This window comes from Protopterus annectens, chromosome 11.part0 (genome assembly GCF_019279795.1).
Source record: "Protopterus annectens isolate FY-2018-M chromosome 11.part0, PAN1.0, whole genome shotgun sequence".
Lineage (NCBI taxonomy): Eukaryota > Metazoa > Chordata > Ceratodontiformes > Protopteridae > Protopterus > Protopterus annectens.
In genome coordinates this window covers 301188049-301200127 of record NC_056745.1, presented here as the reverse complement: position 1 = coordinate 301200127, position 12079 = coordinate 301188049, and positions in this window count along the sequence as shown.

Genomic DNA, 12079 nt, shown 5'->3' with positions numbered 1-12079 from the left:
CCTTGGCAAGGTTGCACATGAGGATACTCCAGTGGCTCCTATCAGTCCAGTGGTCTTATCAAGACCTTCCCCTCAGTCACCACATACTGATCACAGACACGTGCAAACAGGATCTTCGTTGGTGGCTTCTCTCCTCCAACCTGAATCTAGGGCGACCCTTCATTACCCCACTCCCCTCTACCACCTTGACTACGGACGCCTCCCAGACAGGGTGGGGGGGACATTATCTGGACAGGTTGGTCCAAGGCACGTGGCACTCCGACGAGAGTCTTCTCCACATCAATATCCTGGAGATGAGGGCGGTGCTTTTAGCGTTGCAAGCACTGCACGATCACCTCCCCCAGGGTACGATTGCCATTCAGTCCGACAGCATGTCGGTAGTCTGGTGCCTAAACAAGCAAGGAGGAACCAGGTCCTATCCCCTTTGCAGAGAGGCCATGAGAGTATGGGATTGGGCGATTGCTACCAAGCATTTTCTAATGGCAACGCACATTCCGGGGAAATCCAACGTGATAGCCGACAGACTGAGCAGAACTATTCTCTCCCCTCACGAGTGGTCCTTGAACAACAGAGTGGTAGCGCAGATTTTCAAGAGATGGGGAGTTCCTTGTTGCGATCTCTTCGCAAGTCCCCTCAACGCGAAATGCCAGCACTTCTTCACTCTCTCCCCAGTTCCGGGGGAGATCCCCAAGGACGCTCTAGTCCACGTTTGGCCCTCCGGTCTGCTATATGCCTTTCCACCGGTTCCCCTTCTCCCCAAGGTGATTCAGAAGGCGATTCGCTTGGGAAGCAAAATGATATTAATCGCCCCATACTAGCCTCGACAAGTCTGGTTCCCCTTTCTTCACAGATATGCATTGGAGGGTCCTTGGTTCCTGGACCAAGTTCAGGACCTTTTGACGTATCAGTCAGGACAGCTCCATCAGTCCCTCCATTCATTGAAGTTGGCAGCCTGGCTACTAGTCTTCCAACCATAGTTAGGAGCCATTCTTTCGCCCCTGAAGTCATGCACATCTTGTCTTCGGCCCACAAGACTTCTACGAAAAAGATATATAGCAATAAATGGAAGAGGTTTGCTATTTGGGCCCAACTCCGAGGATTAGACCTGATGACAGCCTCGGTATCAGAAGTACTGAAGTTTTTAGCTTCCCTATTCAACCAAGGTTGCTCTATGTCTACCATCAAAGTACAATTGGCGGCTATTTCCAATTTTCATGAGAGTGTGGAGCCTCCTTTAATGAGCAACAAGTTGTGCAAAGCCTTTATTAAAGGAGCTTGGCTTCTACGACCCCCTATATCTCAACCTGCACCTCCGTGGGACCTTAACGTGGTATTAGGTGCATTAACCTCATCCCCCTTTGAGCCGGCAGCAACCTGTGATCTAAAATTCCTTTCTTGGAAGACTGCCCTTCTAGTTGCTATTACTTCAGCCAGACGAGTTTCAGAACTTCAAGCCCTATGTGTTAAACCACCATACTTGGTATTTCACAAGGATAGAGTATCTCTTGGACCAAACCCATCTTTTATACCAAAGGTTTGTTCTAACTTTTGTTTACAACAATCACTAGAGCTACCGGTCTTCTTCCCCAAGTATTCGAATAGAGCTGAATATACTTTTCACTCGTTGGATGTGCACAGACAATTAAGTTTCTATTTGGATAGGACACACAAAGCACGAAAATCAGATCAACTGTTTGTGTCCTTTTTGGATAATGGATTAGGCAAAGCTGTCACAAAAGTCACTATTGCCAAGTGGATCAGGGACTGTATCAATCATATTTATCTCATCTCAAATAAGGAACTTATAGTTCCAGTGAAAGCTCATTCTACTAGAGCTATGGCCACTTCGGCAGCTTTTCATTCCAAGCTCTTTGGTGACATTTGTGCGGCTGCCACGTGGTCATCTTCACACACCTTTATTTCTCACTACAAATTAGATGTGGCATCCAGGGGTCGAGCTTCCTTCGGTTCCACAGTTCTCAGGAGTGTTTTCCAGTGAGCCACCCAGGAATTAGGTGCTAGGGACGCTGTCCCATCTGTAGAGAATGTAGGCGAGATAGGATCACATTACATCTTTTAGTTATGTACTTACCATAACTTTAGATGTATGGGATCCATCTCGCCTACATTCCTAATAACCCACCCTCCTTCCCCCTGCCTCGTAGACCAGGAGAGACCGGACGATCCGAAATTGAACTTCTTTCCTCTCTTGAAAGACCTGAGAATGTTATAACAATTGTATGTTTCTGTGAGCATGAGTGCGGACAAACAAGATCTGGGGAAGTGGTAGTGGTGCATCCTGGGATATGAGGTAACTCAGCCAATAAGAGACTGCGTTCTATTGTATAGCGGCCGAGTCGGAGCCGAGGATCGGCTCCGAACCCATCTGTAGAGAATGTAGGCGAGATGGATCCAATACATCTAAAGTTATGGTAAGTACATAACTAAAAGTTACAGTCTTATGACAGTCCATCAAAACACAGATTCCTAGCTTTAAAATAACTTTCCTGAGGAGGAAAGTATAAATAATAAGCTACTTCTTCTTTTGGCTTTTCTTAAGCAAAGGTAATAAATGAAAGTCCACCCCCAAGAGAAACATGTATGCTCAGCAAAAGAGAATCCTGCTGTCAGTCCTCAAAAGCCTCAGAGGAGTGTACTTTTGGTGCTAGTAAAGCTCTGAAGGGCTTGGTGCCCAAACTTATATTTTTGTCAGCTCAGCTCATGCTTCCTGACAGTTTTGGCATATGGAAGGTGCCATGAAGCTTTGTCAGCTAGCTGGCTGTTACATCCTTGGAAAGACATAACCCATATAGCTAAGGCTACTGCAGAAGATGATCAGTATGATGAACATCTATAATTTTTCTCTCTCTTGTTTCATCCATCCTTTCTCTAATACCTGCTGTATCCAGTTCAGGGTTATGGAGAGTCACAATATTTCCTGACTCTGTATCAGTTCAAAAAAAAAAATGTGGCTTACCTAAAATAACAGCAAATGTTAAAACTCTCTGTAATGCATTTCAAGCATGTTTGCAGCCCCCCCCCCCCCACAGTACTTACATAGACCAACTTTTGAGATCTGTTTTTTTGTGTAGGGGTAGTTCTGATGATAATTAGTGTTGCCAAATATTCAGCAGCTACTTGCGTATTCCAGTACTCTTTGGGTGTAACACAGAGAAACTAATCCTGGAGAGGATTCCAGTCTGTACCACAGGACTCACATGTACCTATAGGCAATTTGAAGTACCATCAGTTCACCCATGGGAAGTTTTTAGGATGTGGGAGGAAACTAGAATAGCTTGTAAGAACACACACAAACACAGGGAGGACATGCAGAGTACACACAAAAGGCAACTCACTCACAAACTGAACTGGAAAATGAGAGTTGTGAAGCATCAGAGCTAACTGCTGTGCCAGTCTACCATCCTTGTCTCCTGTTCATTTTGTATGTGTTGGCTCAGTGGAATAACAGACATACAGGCCCCATTTTAGTCATGACCAGAAGAAAGTACATAGTACATAATGAAAGCACTGGGAGGCAATGCATACAGTTGAACACAGCAGAATGTTTGATAACAGATTATTCAGCACATATTACTACATAGCATTAGTAAACGGTAGAAGCTTTCAGAACAGGTATACATTACAACTTTTGAATGTGCCAGTAAGACATATTAGTGAGTAATTCAGCATTTCCTGAGTCATAGCAGGAGCATTTTTGTTATGCAAACAAAATCAGTATCTAGTGTTAAATGGGGATACCTGTATTGCATTTGCATTTGGGGTTACCCTGGAGAAAATTAAGTTTACTGTACAACTGGATATATTTCCTGAATGATAGGAGGAGTATATTACATGAGCAAAGTTAGTGTCCAGTTTTAAATGGTGATGCTTGTATTCTATTGCATTTGCAGATAGGGTTACATTGGAAAGAATTCTTTGGGATACTGATAGATTGGATGATGCGAGTACTGCCATCATCTGAATTGGAAGGAAATGATATACTTTGGACAAGTTTTGCCTCACCACCACTACAGTGTAACTTTCAATGAGACATGGAGAAGCAGAGTAAGGATTGTGTAATAAGTCTTAGTATATTAAACCAACAACTTAAGGAAGAAGAAAAAACAAGAGTGGCACTTCACCTCAGAGTCTGCATTTTTAGATAAGTGAGAATTTTAGCGTGATAGCTGTGACAGTTACAGGAAACTGTCCAGTATATCACTGTGATATTCACTGGTTAGTGTCTGAAGCATGATATTTGTCTGTTTTAATTAACAGATTTTTTGTGTTAGTACCAGAGGTAGTGGAACTTTTTACCCTTGTACTGGAGTGAAATATGTCAGATGGATGATTAAGGCTGCGAGTTGTTAACCTTCATAATGTAGTCTAGGTGTGATTTCCTCAGCCTCCTCTTGCCTGAAGTGTGTTTCTTAACCAAATAACTGAATCTCGTCTATTAGGTGGGTACGTTATAAATGCTGAGCACTGCTTTAAGTCTTAGTCTGGAGAAGGACAATGTGGTAGATGAAGGTAAGAGGGGAGTCAAACCACAGGCCAGGGTATTTTATGTGAGTGAAAGTCTGACTCTCCTTAATGATGAGCAACTTTATTTTCCAGTGAGAGTGGCATTTTTTGTTTTTGTCAAAATACATCTAATATTGTCTAATATTACCTTGGTCTTTGAAAAGTTTTGCTTATTTATCTGTCCCCATTATCTGGATACACGGCTTGTTCTGTGGACCCTTTCATTTCATCCATAATTTGTGCCATAAGGGCCAAGAGTAAGTTTAACATATGTAGGCAGTCCAAGACAGTCAGTCAACCAGCGTTGTAGGTGGGGGAGTGAGGAAAACCAGAGAACCTAGAAGATAAGCCATGCAGACTTCACACAAAAAATGGCAAAAGGTCAAGATATAACCCCAGAGCTCTAAGGCAGAGATCTTAACAATGAGGCACCATTGAATGAAGGCAGTTCATCTTTCAACCAGACATATGTAGTGGCCACATCTTAGAAAGATATTTGACTGACTGTACTGTTGGGGAAATATATCACATTGTGCTCTTTTGCCTGTATATTGTAGCAGTCCTAGAAATTACTGAATATGGAAAATATCTGAATACACGAAGTGTAGTATGTGGTGTTAATATGATCAGTAAAATGAAGAAATGACATAGGTTATTTTACCAAGCTTCCTTTGCCAAACTCAGAATGGGCAAATAACAGCCAAAAAGGGGTCAAGGCGTTGTTTACCAGAAAAAAAAAAAACTACTGTTCAGACACACACACACACAAAAACAGTAATAAAATTACTGATTCTGAATCGGGCTACTCCTAAACCTTTTTTTTTCTAAAAGAATGGATATGTGTCAGACTGAAAACAGATATTCGACAGTTGTACTAAGTGAATTAGTTGGAGTTAAGCCTGCAGTTAAATCTGTGTGTGGATGTTTCTAATATGGGAACTTTATGGTATATTTCAGCAACAAACAATGCTGGGAGAGTGGTTATGTAACATTTACCCATGAGCACTGGAATAAAACCGTGAGGATGAAGCCTTGGTAATTCAACAAATGAGTAAATAAATACTGCACTTATACCGCTCAACTTAGAGCAAGAAATCTGAACAAAGCTATAAAAAAATAGGGGGACAAAGGCCCAAACCTATGGATAATGTTTAAATGTTGCTCTTACAGTCTTAGAAAGTTGATAGAACAACTGGTTTTGTATTTACATGGTTTTTCTGAAGGGTATGAAGTCTGAAACTCAATTTTCAATCATTATTTTCTTTCTTTAATCCTGGGTGGCCACGGTGGTGCAGCGGTTAGCGTTGCTGCCTCACAGCAAGAGGTTCTCCGGTTCAATTCTCGGCTGGGGTGCCTTCTGTGTGGAGTCTGCATGTCCTCCCTGTGGCCGCATGGGTTTCCTCCGGGTGCTCCGGTTTCCTCCCACATCCCAAAGACATGCAGTAGGTGGATTGGGCACTCTAAAATTGGCCCTAGGTGTCAGTGTCTGTGTGTGTGTGTGTGTGTGTGTGCCTTCTGTGGAAGGTTGGGTGCCGGGCTGGCAACTCGACACTGTAAAACTCCACTGCCAATCATGAGCGGACAGATGATCCGCTGTGGCAACCCCTAACTGGGAAGAAGCCGAAAGAAAAAGATTTTCTTTCTTTAATCCTATGTGATTTACCAGGAATCCAAAACATTTATGAGGAGCATGCCAAAAATATGAGACAAAAGTCCGGACATTTGAGAGGTATTACTCTGTACTTAGCATATTTTCTGCTTTCTATTTATTATGTTGGTGAATACACATTTGAAAAAGAATTCCTGAAAAGTCATGCATTTCTTTTAACACATGGAATTACTTAGTTCTGCAGCATTTTTAAGAGTCTGCAACCCCCTCCCCAAAACACCACCACTTGTCATGTATGTATGTTACTGTAATAGGCAGGCTGATGTCAGAAATGTGGCATGCAAAATTCTAGCTTAATGTACAGTTGTTCTGCTGTTTATATGATACAGAAAGTGCAGCTGTTTTTAAATATGCATTGCCTGTTCTGCTTTTGAAGGTATTTGACATTGAATTATGTTTATTTGCTATACATATCATCCCCCCTCTCCAGGGTAAGTATGCTGAAGTACCAATAACATTATGCTTGTGGAAGAAGTACTTTATTTTAATTTAGTCACAGTATATTTAAGAAAAAGCAGTTTCAGGAATGTGACTGCTTGTAAATTATCTTAAAACATATGAGCAGTAAGTAGGCTATGTCACTAAGCATGAGGGCATGGAAAAATATAATAACCTGTTACAGCAATTAAAGAGCACCATATGTTTTGCATAGCTCCCTGTTGTAATTCTGAGTCCTGAAATTGTGAGTCCCAGAATTATAAGGGGAAAAAAACAAAAAACAGCAAAACTAAGGGAGAGCTAAATTTTGACAACTGATTTGATATTGTTTTCTTTTCCCCAATTCATTCAACCTTTCGGTTATCAAATCTAACCTCAGTGCCTTTTTTGAAGCTGTGGATCCTGAGTTCTGACTTCTCCCCTATCCATAATCCCTCTCTTCTCCCAAATACCTCATAGCTAATTTGCCACCTGATCAAGGGTGTGTTTTCAAGGGCTCTGACAAATAATTTGCTGGTAAGTTGCTATTTTTCTTCTCGGTGACATTTTCAGCAGGCTTTTTCCTATTTCACCTCCCCACCCCTTAATATTTCTATACATCTTTTTTTTTATAAAAAATCTATATACTTATATGTGGTAATAATTTTTCTTTTAGCACTGTTTACTTAAATCGGTTATCTTTAAAGCATAATTTCTTGGCATTTTGTATAGGGTTGGCAAGTGTATATTGTTTTTGTACTTTGACAGGACCGCCTTGCGCTTTGATTGACAACTTGTCCTTACCATGATAGATGAGGTACAAGGATTAAAAATAGTATGGCCTATAACCAGAAAATACCTTTGTAGGATTTGCAGCGTGTCCATTGCCTGGGGGCAGCTCATCTTGATGTTGAATGTGAGGCATTTTACTCTTTTGGTGCCAGGGACCTTCAAGATCCTAGGGACAAACTAGTTTTAAAAGGTCTCACCCCTCAAGAAATAGGAGTATCTACCTAGACTTCGACTTCCACCTTTACTCCTTCTGTGGCCCAGTTAAAAAGTGGGTGGAAACCTAGACAAAAAGACAAAGAGAAACCAAAGGAAAAAGAAAGGGAGAAACACAAATCATCAGAAAAGAGGTCGGGTATGCCCAGGAATGGTCTCAGGTCCCATCGGAACCTTTGGGTCTGGCACCCAAAATTCCTTGTCATATGGAACCAACTCTTTGGATTAGATTGCCGATGTCTTCTCCTCATTTCTTACCAGAGCTGGTGAGTTCTTGGCTCCAATAACCTTTCTTGCAGTAGAGGTGCTCATCAAGACCACCTTCAGTAGCTTCATATTCCAGGCCTGTTTGATCAAGGAATCTTACTGAGGCAGATGTTGACAGGGTGATGTAGGGGTTCCTTTGGATACAAATTCAACTAGGAGTTCTTCTGGCAGTGTCCAAACAGGGCATTCAGAGAATGGCTCCAACAACCCTCCCATTCATGGGTCTGGGCCTCCCATGAGCATCCACATCAGTGCCGACAGTCTTGTCATCTTCGGCTCCAATAGTATCACTTACTTTCTTGACTCCTGTACCTTTCGATCGGGATGAATCTCAGAACCAAAGCATCAGTGCCAGAGTTCAGGACATGGATTCGACACTAAAACTTTAAGAACCATCTCTTTCTGTTGATGTTTCAGCACTCGATAGCTCAGCTCCATAGATGACTTTGAATGTGGTGCTGGTTGGGTGAGGGGACGCTCTTTCTACATCTCACCTCGGTGGAGTGAGAATCTCTTTGGCCCCAGCTATTCAGACTTTCAAAAATGTTTTTGTTAGGCCAAGTGAAGAGATGCTTTCCACATGCCTGTCTCCGTCCCATCCCTTATGGACACTGCATCTGACTCCACATATCCAGTTTGATAGGGATAGTCAGCTTAATTCAGTATTGGGGCAGCTTGCAATGTGAGATCTGATATTGTTAATCCTCGTTCATTCCTTATGGGTATCGGTTCCAACCTCGGAACCAAGCCGGCCATTTTCCAAGCTCGCATCCGCTACAAACTCTCGAGCTAAACTCTTACCCATAATCCCCCTCTCCCTGTTACTTCAGATTTCGTCTGCCACGTTGCCATTCGGTCATGTCAAGCTGCTTCTCTTGAGCTAAGTATAGATATATTTTGTCAGACTAGTCATATATATAACCTTTTCTGTCAGAAAAGTTTCTATTTTGTTGTCTCTTACCCTATTGCATTTAGTGACCACATTTTCTTGAGTTTTCTTCTCTTTACTCTGCACCTTTTACCACAAGGTATTTCTCCCTTATCATTGTTGGTAATCTTTCTCTCTCTCTTCATACCTTCGGGTATTCTTTTGTACCATTGCTGGTACCCCTTTTACTGTCCCCTTTTTTCTATCATGGCAGATAAGAAAGGTAGTCTGGGATTCAAAAGGTGTTCTGATTGTGGACACAAATTACCTACATCGGATGCACACTCTTTGTGCGTTTATTGCTTGGATGTGTCCCACTTATCTGTCGACCCACCCTGTGCTATTTGTAAAAATTTTTCTAACAGAACCTTGTTGGAAAGGAAAAATAAGTTGTTGCTGAAGGGACTTCTCAAATCTCCCTTTTCAGAGTCTATTTCTGGGTCGGAGGCTTCAAACCCATAAGAAAATTTTGGATGATCCTAGTAAGGCCAAGTCCTTGCCTTCATCCCCGGCTGGGGACTCCCGCCAACCAAGACCTAAAAAGGCAAAAGTTTCAGCTTCGGAGCTCACTCAGTCAGCCCCAGTGCTTTCGGTGCCTAGACCTTCAGCACCGAGGAATTAGGCACCATCAGTGATCTCGGCTCCATCTTCCCTTGTAGCCTTCACTATATCAGCACCGAGGGGCTCCTCGGTTCAGTCTCTTATGACTACTGCATTGGCACCAACCGTTCAGTCGGCGCACACCTTGACCACATCGGCTTCGACATCTTACTCGGAACCAACGCCTCAGTTATTGGCTCCAATTTTGTCGGTTCCAGCTTCGGTACCAGCAACCACTTAAGCACAGATTCTTGTGTCAGTGCAGACCGTGACCTCGGTACCAATGATTAACTCGGTGCAGGCACCCGTAGTCCAGTCTCTCTCGGCACCGTTGTCAGTGCGGACTGGTGAGGTGGGCACCAAGTTTATTTCTTCTGTGGACAGACCTGTTTCTCTCTCAGTTTCCGTGAGGTCCACTAGAAGCCTTTCCAAACACAACGTGTTGCGTCTTGTGGATCAAGTGCTTCTGGCCAGAGGTACCCCCCCCCCAGGACCAATCCTTCCTTGGGAGGTGATCACCCTTCTCCAAAGACTCCCTCGTATTCACCTCCTTCATTACCTTTGAAATCCATGGATATAGCACAGTCTTCCCCCTCTGTGGTTCCCTTTATGGATCTCACTAAGGAACCCCAGTTGCCTTTGTGGCAGGAAAGTTTTGCTACGACTCAGGATGACAGTTGTGACATGCATAATTTGCTGTTTCACAGCCATCCAGGGACTCCGAGTAGACAGGCTGAGCCACTTAGGGGAGGGGTGACCCCTGTCCTGGACACTCACCCCTCTTCAGGTGGACCATCCTTTCAACTGAAGGCTCTTGCTTCTGCTGGCGATACTGTGCTGTCTATCCCCCCGCCCTCCTCTGGTACATTGTATTCACAAGTCACACCTAGCGGACACCGGGTGCAAGGACCTCAGGACATATTCCCACAGGAAACCCCTTTTCTGCTGTCTTCCCCAGCTTCTCCCTCTGAGGAAGTCCACCGGAAAAGTTTGTGTAAGAGGAAGCACATGGACTCCACAGAGGAGTCCCTCACTGAAGACACATATTTTGATGAGGGGGAAGGATCCCCTCAGTCACCCTCTGAGGAATCCTTTGGTGATATCCTCGAAATCCTTAAACAGAGAGGTGACTGGCAGTCCTCTAATCCGACTTCTGAGGAGTCTGTGTTCCTGCAGGCCTTTCGCACCCGGCCCCCTACCTCCTGGGTTACTCCACCTGCCAATGAACTTGTCCGGCTCATTGTGCAGCGTGTGTAGAAGGCTCCTGACACCGTCGAGGCTATTCCCCAGAGGCCAGATAAGATTTTTGTCCCCACCTGCTACGGATCCACATTGGTCTAAAGGTCTCCCTGTGGATGCCCTGGTGATGGCGGCTGCAACAAAAAAGGATATGGCGGAAGAAGAAAGCCAGACTATCCACCTGCTTAACAGAGAGCCCTGGGCCCTGGACAGGACAGGGAAGCGCACCTTTGCATCAGCGACCTTTACTATCAGGTCCCTGAATTATATGGCACACTTTACCAGGCTTCAAAGGGATCTGATTTCCGAGCTCTCTGAAATCTTGGCTGGTGCCATGTCTGATGAGGTCCGTGACAAAGTGGCCTCTCAGCTGGCCACCATTGAGTCAATATCTAACTCCTCTATGCGACTGATATCTCACACATCAGAAGAAGCAGCTAGAGCGGCAGGTTCAGCTGTGGTCTTGAGACGACAATCCTGGATGCGCTTGTGCAATTTCACAGAACCCTTTAAGGCTTCCTTTCTTAATGCTCCCATTGAGGCCTCTTCGTTGTTTGGACCCAAAGTTAAAAGCACATTGGCCAGATGTGAACAGGACGGTAAGACCCTTTCTGCAATAGGTGTCCGTTATTCTTCCCCTCAACATGCTTTCTCCCGAAACCAAAAGAGTGGGAAGATATGGTTCAAGAAATCTCAGGGTCCTTTCCGTGACACACAGGCCAAATTCTCCCCTAGAGGGAGAGCGGGAAACTCACAGGGAAGACGCTCCTTTCGGGGCAGAGGGGGTCCGCGTAACCAGGGTTCCAGGGACTTTTTCCCTGGTCAAACCTACCAGCGCTCCTGAAGAGTGGCCCAACTTCTTTCCTCTAGAAGTGGTTGGGGGTCATTTCTCTTTGTACCCTTCTGCCTGGCTAACCATCACCACCGATTCTTGGGTACAAAGGATTATAACCAGAGGTTATCACATCCCCTTCGATCTTTGTCTTGTCCCTTCAAAAAACCTTCCCAACGTTCCACCCAGTCAAAGGGAAGAAGCAACATTAGGGATAGAAAAGCTGCTAAGAAAGAGAGTCATCAAAATAGTCCCTCCAGAACAGATAGGATCCGGATTCCACTCAAGACTATTTTTGGTGCCAAAGAAAACCGGGGACTGGAGACCAATTTTGGATTCTCAGTGTATTGAACAAGTTTGTGAGAGTAAAAAATTACGGATGGTCACAATACAGTCTATCCTCCCGCTTTTGGAAAAAGACGATTGGATGTGCTTGATAGATCTTCAAGATGCATACTACTACATAAAAGTGGACAGGCCATCAAGGAGATTTCTGCGCTTCCGTGCGGGAGCCAGTCACTACCAGTTCAGAGTACTGCCCTTCGGACTCTCTACAGCCCCCAGAGTGTTCACAAAGTGCATGGCAGTCGTCACAGTT